Genomic DNA, 11853 nt, shown 5'->3' on the forward strand with positions numbered 1-11853 from the left:
AACCCGACGCCATCCTCTTCTTGGGTGGCGGGCTTGCTTTTAATGGAGAAAATACAAGAAATGTGATGGAATGCCACATCCAAGGTTAGATGATAAAAGACTAGCTTCTGTAGGTTATAAGATTCACTGGGTTAGTCTGATGTTATCGGGGCCTTCTTCTCCCGGACTCATTTGGACGAAACAGGCTACCCGTGTGCAAACCACACCAGAAAGGCCCACACAGGAAGAAACTCGGGGCCTCACTTCTACCCACAGCTCTGAAGGAAGTGGCTCTCTCTACCACTGGTTTGCGTGAGTTTGGGAGTACTTCCCTGGTGAGACCTTCCGATCAGATGGCAGCCCACATGATTCTTCATTTGCTCTGAGTGGGAGAGGCTGAGCCAGGATCCAACCAGAAGAACCTGGTTTAGATTTCTGCCCCACAGGACCGCTGGCAGTGTTTGGAGCCAGCAAGTCTGGGGCAATTTTGCTACGCAGTCGCCGATGACAGATACTCACAGCGCGCCCCACGTCACGCAGAGGGCAGCGGTGCCCTAGCAGGGAGCACCTTTATTGTTTGCTGGTGCTGCCTCTTCTCAGAAGGTTTCAGCCCACCCCGTTTATGCAAGGCCAGAGGCAGATGCCAGTCACCCCACACCACACAGCCGACGAGAGGATGTGCCCCAAGTTCTGCCTCCAAGGCCGTGGTCAGGAGACACCCGATTCTCTCAGTGCCCCGTAGAGGAACAACAACGTATTTCACGGTGGACCACCTTCCAACTGTTTATACTCCAGAGGCGGAGGCAGGAAGAAAGATCGCAAAGCGTTTGCATCTAGGTCTTTGGCAAGGCCGACATCTTGCTTTGAAGCATCGGGTATGTGAACTTCTGTGAAGTTAAACTCAAGAGCTACGGCATCCCACGTTCCTATCCTTTGGTGGGCAAAAGAAAGACAAGCATGTATTTTGCTCTTTCATACATGGTGGCCACGATGTGAGGTGAGGAACCCACGCAACAGTGTCTCCATTACCACCTGAGCTCTGTGAGTTAATAGCACCCCATCAGGGATGGAGTCTAAGGCTTGAGTCTGAGCTAGTCTTGCCATTGCTTACATCCACAGAATCTGGGAGCAGTAACCTTATACTCATTTCAAGTCTGGAAACAGGAAAGCCTGCAGGAGTCTGGCCTTTCTCTTAGAAGCTTCTCACGGCCCCATGAAGAAGCCTGTGTATGAGATGACCACCTACCTGGCTAAGAGTCAGATTAGTCTAGCTGCCCCCATTACACGAGGAAACCCAACCAAGATCGACAAAGCCACAGGCCTAGCCACGGAGACAGAGATCAACCTCTGCCTGTCTCAGTTCAGACAGTCAGAACTACCTAGCTGTCTAGTGAGGGAAAATAACTGTTTGTATTTTGTTGTGCCACTCCAGTCTTGTTAGGTGTGGCGTTTACAATAGCAAAAGATCACCGCTACCCTTGCTCTGGGAAGTGTCTTTGAACAGATGACCCTTCAAACATCCGATGACAAGGCCAGCTGCCGGCTTGCACTTGTTCCACACCTCCCTCCTCCTCTTCGAGAGGAAGACTCTTCCTTCCTTGGGCACACTCAACTTTATCCTGGACAGATTTCTCCTGGGCTTGTCAAAACTTGCTGGGTTGCAGTATCGCAAACCCAGTTTCTGTTGGCAGCTTGTTAAGATAATTGAAATGTGGGCAGAAGCTCATTAAACTCTTCGTCAAAGACATTCTTCCTTCCAGGCTTGGAAAGAGCTGAGGGTTTGTCACGTCCCATTAGCACCGTGTTGGAGTGGCTTCCACACCTATCCAGACAAATCAAACACAGAGAGTCTGCAATCAAGGGAGAATTCAATTTATTCTCACAGAGAAGGGTATGTGGATAGAAACTCAAAAGTGTGGTTATATCCGGCTGGGCTGGATGAGGAGGAGAAGATGTGAAAACGCTTGGGAAAGATAAGGAACCCTTCAGCTTGCTCTTTCTTGTACATATGAAAAAGGCGAGCATTTGAAGTTGGTGGTTTTTTTTTCTCTCTCTCTAGACATTCTTCAAGTCCTCTTCTGTTCTTGTTTCACACAAACCCTCTACCAAACCTTGTCTTTCTGGAAAAGATTCTGAGTCAAAATGACTTTTGTTTAAAACCTGACTCATCTCAAAAATAACAGCAAGGATGATGCTGACTTTTAATGAGCATGTGTTATATGCCAGGCTAAGGATTTTAGATAATCTCATTTAATCCTACTTGATTTCCTACAAGCAGAGGTTCTTGGAATTAGCTGTTCAGTAGATGTGCAGTGACCAGACGAACGAATAAAAATTCTGTCAGAGGAGACAATTAACTTCATCTTGATAAAGAAGTGGGGGCCTGGGACTGTGGCTTAGTGGTAGAATGCTTGCCTAGCATGCATGAGGCCTTGGGTTCAATTCCTTGGTACTACACAAACAAATAAACAAACAAAGAAATTCCCATGGTGTGTGTGTGTGTGTGTGTGTGTGTGTATGTGTGTGTGTGTGGGGGGAGGGTAAGCTTTAAGCAAGGAGTACTCAAATGCTTTGATTTCATTGAATTCTCCAACACTCCGGGATCCCTGGGAAATAACAATAGTTATAGACTCAACTTTGGCTGGGAATGTAGCTCAGGGGGGTAGGGTACATGCTTAAGTATGCATGGATTCCTGCGTCCAAACTCCAGCAGCAAGGAAAACAAAAGACAGCCCCAACTTTGTGGGCTGATGTGACAATTGCTCTGGTTATTTGTTTTGTTTGGGTGTCCTGGCTTTCTGAGGAAAGATGTTTATTGGATGAGGGGTAAGAGAGGTAATAGAAAAACCTCAAGTCACATGGACCCAAAACAGTATGGGTTCAGCTTGCTTAAAGTCCTCTGAAACCATGGCCATCTTCCTTACGACCCCGATTCCTCATGACAATGGACTCCCTCAGACTGCCAGGGAAGGAAGTGTGGGCACAGGAACGGAACCAACACACTATGACACATTTCATATCAACAAGCACCATATGGTTGTGCAATCAATCCACGATAATTAAGGAAAGGAAAAAAAAAAAATATAGCAGCACAAAGCCTGCCTCATAGGATTGCTTTTCAGATACAATTAAGCGAATGTTGAAGGATGCCTCACAGTGGATAAGTGCTTAATAATACTAATAGCTCATCATAAACAAAGCTTATTGAGCACAGAGCTTATGCCATGGTTTTACATGTCTCATCTCCCATAATGCTGTTCTCCCCACACTTCACAGTTAAGGAAACAGAGGCGTAGACACTAAGGGCTTCGTCTGTAGCGGAACATGCAGTGGAAAGGTTAGTGTCTCTGGATACACGCACACTGGGAAGGACAGAATATTGGAGCACTTAGCTTGAGCTAGGACCAAACACCAGTGATTCACAAGTACAAGTTTTGGGGGGCTTCTGGCTGGAAGGGTGTCTGGTTTTCCTCTGAACTTTAGAAGTTGCTCCTGCATCCCATCGGTCCTCAGGCCACTCTTGAAAAGGCTGATGATCTTCAGAAATAGCAATTGCTCTTTCTTGCCCTTCAACAACCTCACCCTACCTCTACAGAAGGAATAGAGTGATACTCTCAAAGCTCAGGAACTCGGTAGACTTACAGCCTTCACCTCCTCTCTGCCAAAAAAACCAGAGGTGATTTAAAATATTGTGGAAAGAGAAAAAGAGGGTCACTGTAAAGTATGAAGAGGCAACTTGCTGACTCAATCCGGCCTTCTGTGGATGAAATGCATCTCGGGTAATGGTCATTTGTATGCAGCTGATCTAGACAAAAAGGAAAATTTTCTTTTGTGTTTGCAGCTAAGTCCCTTCTATTTGCTTTGCTTATATATACATATACATTATATATGCATATACATACGCACACATACACATCTGCACATTTCAAAGCTACTAATGCAGGCCAGGTATATATGTGCCAAGGAAGAGCAATTCGTGTTTCTTTTGCCAAGCTAAAGTCAGTTCCCCCTTAAAATTCCCCTCTGCACATGTTTGGGAAGATGATATTTAATTGATCATAACCCCCTCAGACTCTCAGACAGACTCTTTCTTCCTCTTGCTCATCACTGCTGATTACTGGAGATATTTTTGTGTCAACAGCAAATGGCTCCTGCATAATTAGGCCCATCCACCCCTCACACTCCTCCACTTCCTTTCCCCTCCAGCCTCCTGGGGCTGCCTAGCCATCCCCGAGTCTAATCAGTTGAAGGTCTGTGCATTTTCTGAGCAAAGAAGCTCCCAGGAGGACTGGTCTGGGGCCACAGAGAGACTCGAGAGGCTTCACCTGGGGCTATGGAGGCTGCCGAGAAAGAAGCAAAAACTGCGTCGTGAACTTTCCCCTCCCACTTCTTTCCTTTGATTCCCCCCAAACCCTGCTGCATCCATCAGGAGAAACCCCCTTTCCAGCAGCCCTGTGTCCCATCTCCGATTTTCTGTTAGGTACCTTGAGGTGGGAAAGGGTTAACCCTGAAAGAACTCCAGCCCTGTCTGCAGATTAGGTGATGTCCTCTTCCCATGGTAGCTTTCTGGGCATTCCTGGGATTGGAACGTTATTTCCATCTTGGTCTCCCTGTCTGCCCTCCGGGAGAGATCCTGTCAGGAACTGAATGGTGCCGTCAAGAGCAGGGAGCAGGCTTCACCCTGCCCGCCAGCCTCCTTCCTTGAGGCTGCTCTCAGAGTTAGAAGGGGCTGTGTTTCGGGACATTTAGTAGTTCCATTGTGAAGGGGTAGGAGTGACAAGAGAATTAAGTCCTCTGAGGTAAGGAAGATTAGATCACCAAAATCACAGCTCTTGAACGATCATTGCGTCTCAACACAGTGATATCCTGGATGGTATCATACCATGAGACAGGAAAAGGATACCACAAATAAAGATGATGACTTAAAGATGAATTACTCATAAAAAAACTTCAAAGAACATGAGTGATTATCTTACAATGTATTATTCAGGATGCACATTCCTTACTGTATACTTTTCCGTATGCCTGCTACGTGGTACAACTTACAAAGATGGAAATGAAATGGTTTCTACTACTAACGTCAAGAGAAAGCTGATGAGGTTGAAGAAATCTCTTATGGAAACATGAAATGAAACAAACACTAAAAAGTAAGAGGGGGGAAATGTAAGAAAATGAGCGTGCTAGAAAGAAAGAAACACAACAGCAACAACCAAAAAGTGAGTGAATGGGATAACCAGACAAAAAGTACAAGACCGTGTCTAAGAACGGCGGGAAACGAAATTCCAGTTAAGGGGGAATCTACTGAATGATTTGACTGAGCAGAAAAATATCCACACTAAGACATGCATGGTATTTTACATAAAGTGATGATCAGGAAAAGATCCGGAACTAAAGGAAATTTAAAAATAAATAGGGTACCTATGAAGTAACAAAGAGCTAAGTGTCAGCAAGGTAACAGTAATATTGGAAGACTTGAGTAAATGCATTAGTGCCTTCCAAATTCACACCATTTCCATATATGGAATTTGATACCTACAACAACATTCACAGTATTTCCATATATGGAATTTGATACCTACAACAACTACCAATCAGATACTAGAATGGAAGAATGCGATCTTCACATCAACCAAGTGTCTGATGGTCTCGAATTGTTACTAAAAGAACTGTTTGAACAAAGGAAGTGAACCATCAAAAAACAAGATTTAAAAAAGTGACAAAAGTATCCCGACAGGACATCTGGGAAATCAGTGAAAGACTCATGGTCATTCCCGAGGCAAACCCTAAACTGGTAACCATGCATCTGGGCCTGAAAAGAAACCAGTACATTTTTGAAGCAGAAGTGAGTTTAGGAGAAGGGAGAGAAGTGGAAGAAAAGGCAGAAGGGGAAGAAGAAAAAAGTAAAGAAAGTATAAAGGACAAGTGGGAAGGTAGAAACAAGAGGAATAGAGTGAGGAGAGGGAGAGAAAACAGACAGAGAAAAGTAGGAAAGAAAGAACAAGATGATAAAGTTACATGATGCATTCGAGGGTGTAAAAATGGGTTCAGGCACTATTGGTATATGCACAGTAAACTGTCACAGGAAGTAAAATCTCCAGGAACAACGAAAGGCTGGAGAATCACACAAATCATAGTGACACACTGAGCGATGGAATTTAACATTGTTCACGGGGTTCTAATAAAGTTTAGGCAAAATAGTGGTTTAAACAAAGATTAAGATATGAATAATGGGGGTGGGGAAGAGAGAAAGAGATTTTGACTATGGGACTTGGAGCTCGTGGGTTAAATTCTCATCTTTTCATGAAGTAAATGTAGATGGTCGTTAATTCAATAAATGCTACAGTGCTCAGCTACGGAGGTGAGCAGGGGTGGGGGGGAGAGAGCCTGAAGTACGGAACGCACTGCCTCCGAAATGCAAACTGAGGGAAAGGGAGCCCGTGACACTAACACAGAGCAGTGTGGGGAGATATTTTGAAATTTAGGTTCCAACTTTGTTCTAAAATTTCTAATTATACACACTGATTACTTTGTATTAAAGTCAATTCTGATTTAATCATTTGTGGGTGCTGATATTGGGGCTTGGACTCAGAGCCTGGATGCTGTCCCTTTAGCTTTTTCCACTAAGGGCTAGCACTCTAGGCTTGAGCCACACCTCCATTTCTGCCTTTGTGCTGGTTAACCGGAGATAAGAGTCTCTCTGATTTGTCCGCCAGGCTGACTTTGAACTGTGATCTTCAGAACTCAGCCTTCTGAGTAGCTACAATGACAGGCGTGGGGCTCTGGTGCCTGGCTTGTTTTGTTTAGTCTTTAAGCATCCTGGCCTGGCCGGGCGCCAGTGGCCTATAATCCTAGCTACCCAAGAGACTGAGATCTGAGGCTCGCGGTTCAAAGCCAGCCCGGGCAGGAAAGTCAGTGAAACTCTTATCTCCAACAAATCACCAGAAAACGGGAACTGGCACTGTGGCTCAAGTGGTAGAGCACTTGCCTTGAGCTGAAGAGCTGAAGGACAGCCATCAGGCTCAGAGTTCAAGCCCCGTGACCAACAAAACAAAAACAACAACAACAACAACAAAACATCCTGGCCTGAAGATTGTAGGGAGAAATTGGAACCAGGCAAGGAGTATTTCACTTGACCGAAATCATCATCATCATCATCATCATCATCATCATCCTCATCACCACCACCACCACTTAGCTTTGGTCTTTGTTGGTATCCATCATAGATTTGGTTCTTCGGTAGGAAGAGATGGAAATTGCAGAATTCATTCATCTGTCTGTGTCACTTTGGCCAAAGCTGCGATCCTGCTGTCATTGAGTTTTTCTTGCTCTGCTAAACTTTTCTTCTATTCAAGCTAAGATACCTACCACATGGGAAGGAGTTGACATTCTAGTCATGTCTCTTTTCCATTTGGTCTGATTTTCAAAAATTGCAGTAAATCAGTGGCACTGAAAATTAGCCTATTTTTTTTTTTTCCTGGAGGTGTTGGGTTTGGCTTGATGAGAAAGCAAACACAAATGGAGTTTATAAATGAAGCTAATCAGAAAGTTAAAGAGAGGTTAAACCTAATGGATTAATCAAGTTCCAGTGGGAAGTGGGAAGGGGGAGGGGGAGGAACGACGGGGCAGGCTTTCGTCCAGACTGATTTAATAAGCCCTGATCTGGAGTCAGCCCTGTTGAGTGTCTGGAGCTCTTTTTCTCTCTCTCTCCTGTCTGTCCTGTCTTTGAGGACACCGAGATCCACTCCACCCCCACCTCCAAAGGAAGCAGCCTGGATGCTGGGTGGAGAAAAGGAACGTTGCCTCTGGGTTTGGATCCTGCCTGTTTTGGGTTGCCTGGCTGAGGCCTGTCTCTTCCTCTTGGAGCTGTGGTTACGCTCACCTGCAAAGCAGGTGGCTGTGGCAACGTCCCATTGTTTCTAAGGGCCACGGAGGCAACACCGCAGCAGGGAGAGCTGGGAACAGAGAGGGAAGATCCACCCACCCGTGGAAAGATCCCAAGGCCAGCAGCTCAAGGGTAAAGGGGGAATCTCAGAGGAAGCCGGCAGGCAGTGGCCAGAATAGGAAAACGAGTGCTGTTCGCCGGTAGGATTTGCCTCTTTATTTGACAGTCAAGAAAGAGGTTTGAGGTCACGGACTGTGTGTTTTAAAATCATTCAGGTGAAGACACATTCTAAGGGTCCCACCTGCCCTCTCTATCTTGCGGAGAGAGGGTCTCAAGTCTTCATTTTCCCTGGGTCTCACATTTATAGTAACCAGACTCTCCTAGCCTCCCCTTTAGCCCCCCGGGCCTTATCGCCAGCATTTCTAGATTGGAACTCTCTCCTTCCCCAAACCCGATGCCCTAACCCTCTCTTTGCAGCCAGTGCTTCTCTGGAAGTCCCAGCTGCCGCTTGCCTCCTCCTTCTTCCTTCGCGGTCCATTCTTGGACAGTTGTCTAGCAAATCGCTACACGACTACCTTTGCCAGTGTCCCCCGCAACTATATATGTCGCTCTTGTGCCCTAGCTGATGAGATTATGGGCGAGCACTCCTTAAGGGTATCCAAAACACAGGAGGGATGGTTGGAACTCCAGCAGCCATCTGGGCCTCTAAAGGGAGAACTCAATCCTGACCAACCCCTCCCCCATCCCCACCACATTCTCTCAGCCAGTGACAGCCACGGAGATTTCTTCTTGCCTGGCCTGGCATAGCATTGGGAGAAACTAGTATTTGGCCAAGAATCCAGACCCTGAGCATTGAAGAAGCACAGGTCCGAGCCCTGCCGAGCTGCCTTCCCTCACCAGCGGCCTGGCCTCTTCTGTAAGACCAGAGAAGTCCAGGGAAACTTGGCCCACTTGGTTGAGATGGAGACCCACCAACTGTTTTGCACTAGCTGGCCTCAAACTTCAACCTTCCCATAGAGCTGTGATTATAGGCATGAGCCACTGTGCCTAGCCAATATATATATATACATATCTATGACATGGGTTTGCATGTCATCCTTGTACAGGGGCCATGCTAGACGTCTCTGTGTAGCTTTAACTCTGATATCTGTGATTAGAAAATGAACATTCCCATGTCACTTTCTCCCCTGCCCTACCATGCTCCCACGTTTCTCCTCTCCTTCATCCTGATCCATCCTGGCCTTCCCATGTCCCCCAAGTGGCCTTCTGCAGATTCCTTTGTCCTCTGTCTCTCTTCTCTCTGCTCTCTCCTGGACCATCCAAGACACCAAAGGTGAAGGTCTGGGGTGGTCAGGGCACTGACTGAGGTAGGGGGGAACTAGCATGAAGCTTGCTGGGAACTGAGAAGGGTGCGGAGTGCTGATGTAGACCCAGCTGCACACAGAGGCCTCGGGGCATTCAACGCATACACACGCATCCTGCCTCCCTAAGTCCCTTCCAATTTCCCGTCAGGAAAGCGCCCTGACCCGGCTTCCAAAGCAAAAGCATAAAACATCTGGCCATTGTCTCAGATCAAGTTTACCCACCTTCAAGCATTCTGCCCGCCACACGCACTGCTATGAACATTTTTCCTTCAATGGAGTCCTTTGTAAAAAGCTTACCTATTTGGAAAGAAAACTTGATCCACTCCTATTGAAAAGTAGCTGTGACTCTCCAGAAAAGGAAATTATAAACAAAGCTAAGCTGGGTGCCCATGGCTCCCGCCTGTAATCCTAGCTACTCAGGAGGCTGAGATCTGAGGGTGGCAGTTCAAAAGTCAGCCCAGGCAAGAAAGTCTGTGAGACTCTTATCTCCAATGAGCTACCAGAAAATCAGAAGTGGTGCTGTGGCTCAAAGTGGTAGCTAGCCTTGAGCAAAAGAGCTCAGGGATAGTGCCTAGGCCCTGAGTTCAAGCCCCATGAATGACAAAATAAAACAAAACAAAACCAAAAAAAGATAAAGATAAATCCAAGAAGCATTCATACATACATTTTCTACCCAGATTTCTGAGCATGCCAGGAATTAGAGTTAAGGGTGTAAAGTGGCGACTCTTCCCAAGAAGAAATTTGAACACAAAACAATATATCTTTTTATTCAGGTCATTTACTTCTCTGTCTTCACACTGCCTAAAATTATATTGATAATTTACAGTTTGGTGGTGGGAATCTCTGTTTAACAACATAGATAGATAGATAGATAGATAGATAGATAGATAGATAGATAGATGATAGATAGATAGATAGATAGATAGATGATAGATAGATTAAACAACAACAACCCTAAAAGAATGTGCCCATGTTTTCTAAATGTTGAAGGTTTCCAAACAGCTTCGGACTATAAATCCAGAGTTCTTCAATTGAGGGAGAAAAGATTGTCTACTCTTATTGAAGTCACTATAATTGGGTTCACCGTTACTCACAGCTGAACCTCATCTTAAATAAAAAGCAGTATCCTGAGAATCTTCCTCTGCATCTGATCTTGCACTAAGTCCTGCGGTCTGGCTATCTCTCCAGTCCATCTCTTTCTCTTATCTTGGGGTCACACATTTTTCCTCCCCCATCAGAGTGGCTATAAAATCCTCCTCACTGGCCCCCTGTTTTTAGCTTGCCTCCGCAGAGACCAGTGCCCAAGGAAATTCTGCTTTTTGAGCTGAATAGAACTCTCTAAAACCCAGACGTGGCCGTATTACTTCTAGGGGACCATAGAATTAGAGACGTGGAGAAAATACAGAACCTAAAGGGCCCTCAGAAGTCATTTAAGTTGGGTTTGATCACCTGGGGGACTGGTTTGATGAAAAGCCGGCGGAGCTATCCGTGGCCTCTCGTGATGCTATGTAGCTGCTTCTTTATATAAACCGTCACCATGAACTACTTACCAAGGACCGTGCGTCTGTGTGAAGACTCCCCAGATTGGCTTCTTCCTTCTGAGGCCCGAACTATCATTAGAACCAGTGAATGCATGGGGCCTTAACAGGGTCATTCATTCTATACATTGCTGTGTATGGGAGAAGAATACTGTGAGCCCCATTAAGCACCATTATCAATGCACGATGTGATAATTTCTGTGTAAGGAAGCTAATGTATTTTAGAGGAGTGGAAGGAGATCTTCCACGTGGGCTCCGAATTCGATTGTCCTGGGCCAAGGAGTCTGTTGTGAGATAGTGTGATGTCTTACATACCTTATTATTTTGTTCTCCCGAGAGTTTGGAAAGGAAGTAGGAGAGAGAGAGAAGATGATATTAGTAAGGAGTGTTTGGGTTGTATGCAATGGGAAATGGAGCTTAAAGTAGCTTAAGGAAAAAAGAAATGGGGGAGCAGATAGGAAGATCTCTGGATTATATAACAACTTGCATTATATAACACAACTTTGGATTATATAACTAACAACTTTGGGTTGTATAACTAACAATTTGGATTTTATATAACTCACAAGTTTATATAACTCACAATTTTGGATTATAACTAACAATTTTGGATTATAACTAACAACTTGGGATAACCAGGTTCAAGGATGGTTTGATCCAGGAGTGAAGGCTGCCACGGATGTTTCTGAATGACCAGCCAGAGGATTCTTGCTTGCTTCATCCTTAGTTTTTAACATTTTCACAGGATGATATTTCAGCTCCTATTCCCAAAAGAAAGACAGATACTATCTTCTGGCAAGTGCCATGGAAGGCAGAATACTGGTCTGTCTCATAAACTCTAGAAACCAACAGCTCATATCTCACTGGTGGGAATTGGGTCAGGTGACCACAGTTCAACCAATCATAATGGATGAGGACAAGACTACAGTCAATCCTTTTAGCCAATTGGGGCCCAGGATCTTGAAGGCCAGCTTCATTCCACTGAAAATGGCAGAGTTGCAGATGGCAGGAGGTAGGGGGTGGGTTGTAGTGGAGGCGGGGCTAGGTCCACTCATAGGAAATAGGAATGGCAATGTGTAGGGGCAGACAG

General features: G+C 45.5%; 1 non-coding gene across 1 annotated transcript; it reads right to left on the bottom strand.

Moving 5' to 3' along the window:
- Window positions 1-8921: 8921 nt before the first annotated feature.
- On the bottom strand, window positions 8922-9029 carry LOC122099069. Its single transcript, XR_006145840.1, has one exon. It is a non-coding gene; the product is annotated as a U6 spliceosomal RNA (small nuclear RNA).
- Between the last annotated feature and the right edge of the window lie 2824 nt (window positions 9030-11853).

The sequence above is a fragment of the Dipodomys spectabilis genome, unplaced genomic scaffold (genome assembly GCF_019054845.1).
Source record: "Dipodomys spectabilis isolate Male_0828 unplaced genomic scaffold, ASM1905484v1 ptg000499l, whole genome shotgun sequence".
NCBI classification, from domain to species: domain Eukaryota; kingdom Metazoa; phylum Chordata; class Mammalia; order Rodentia; family Heteromyidae; genus Dipodomys; species Dipodomys spectabilis.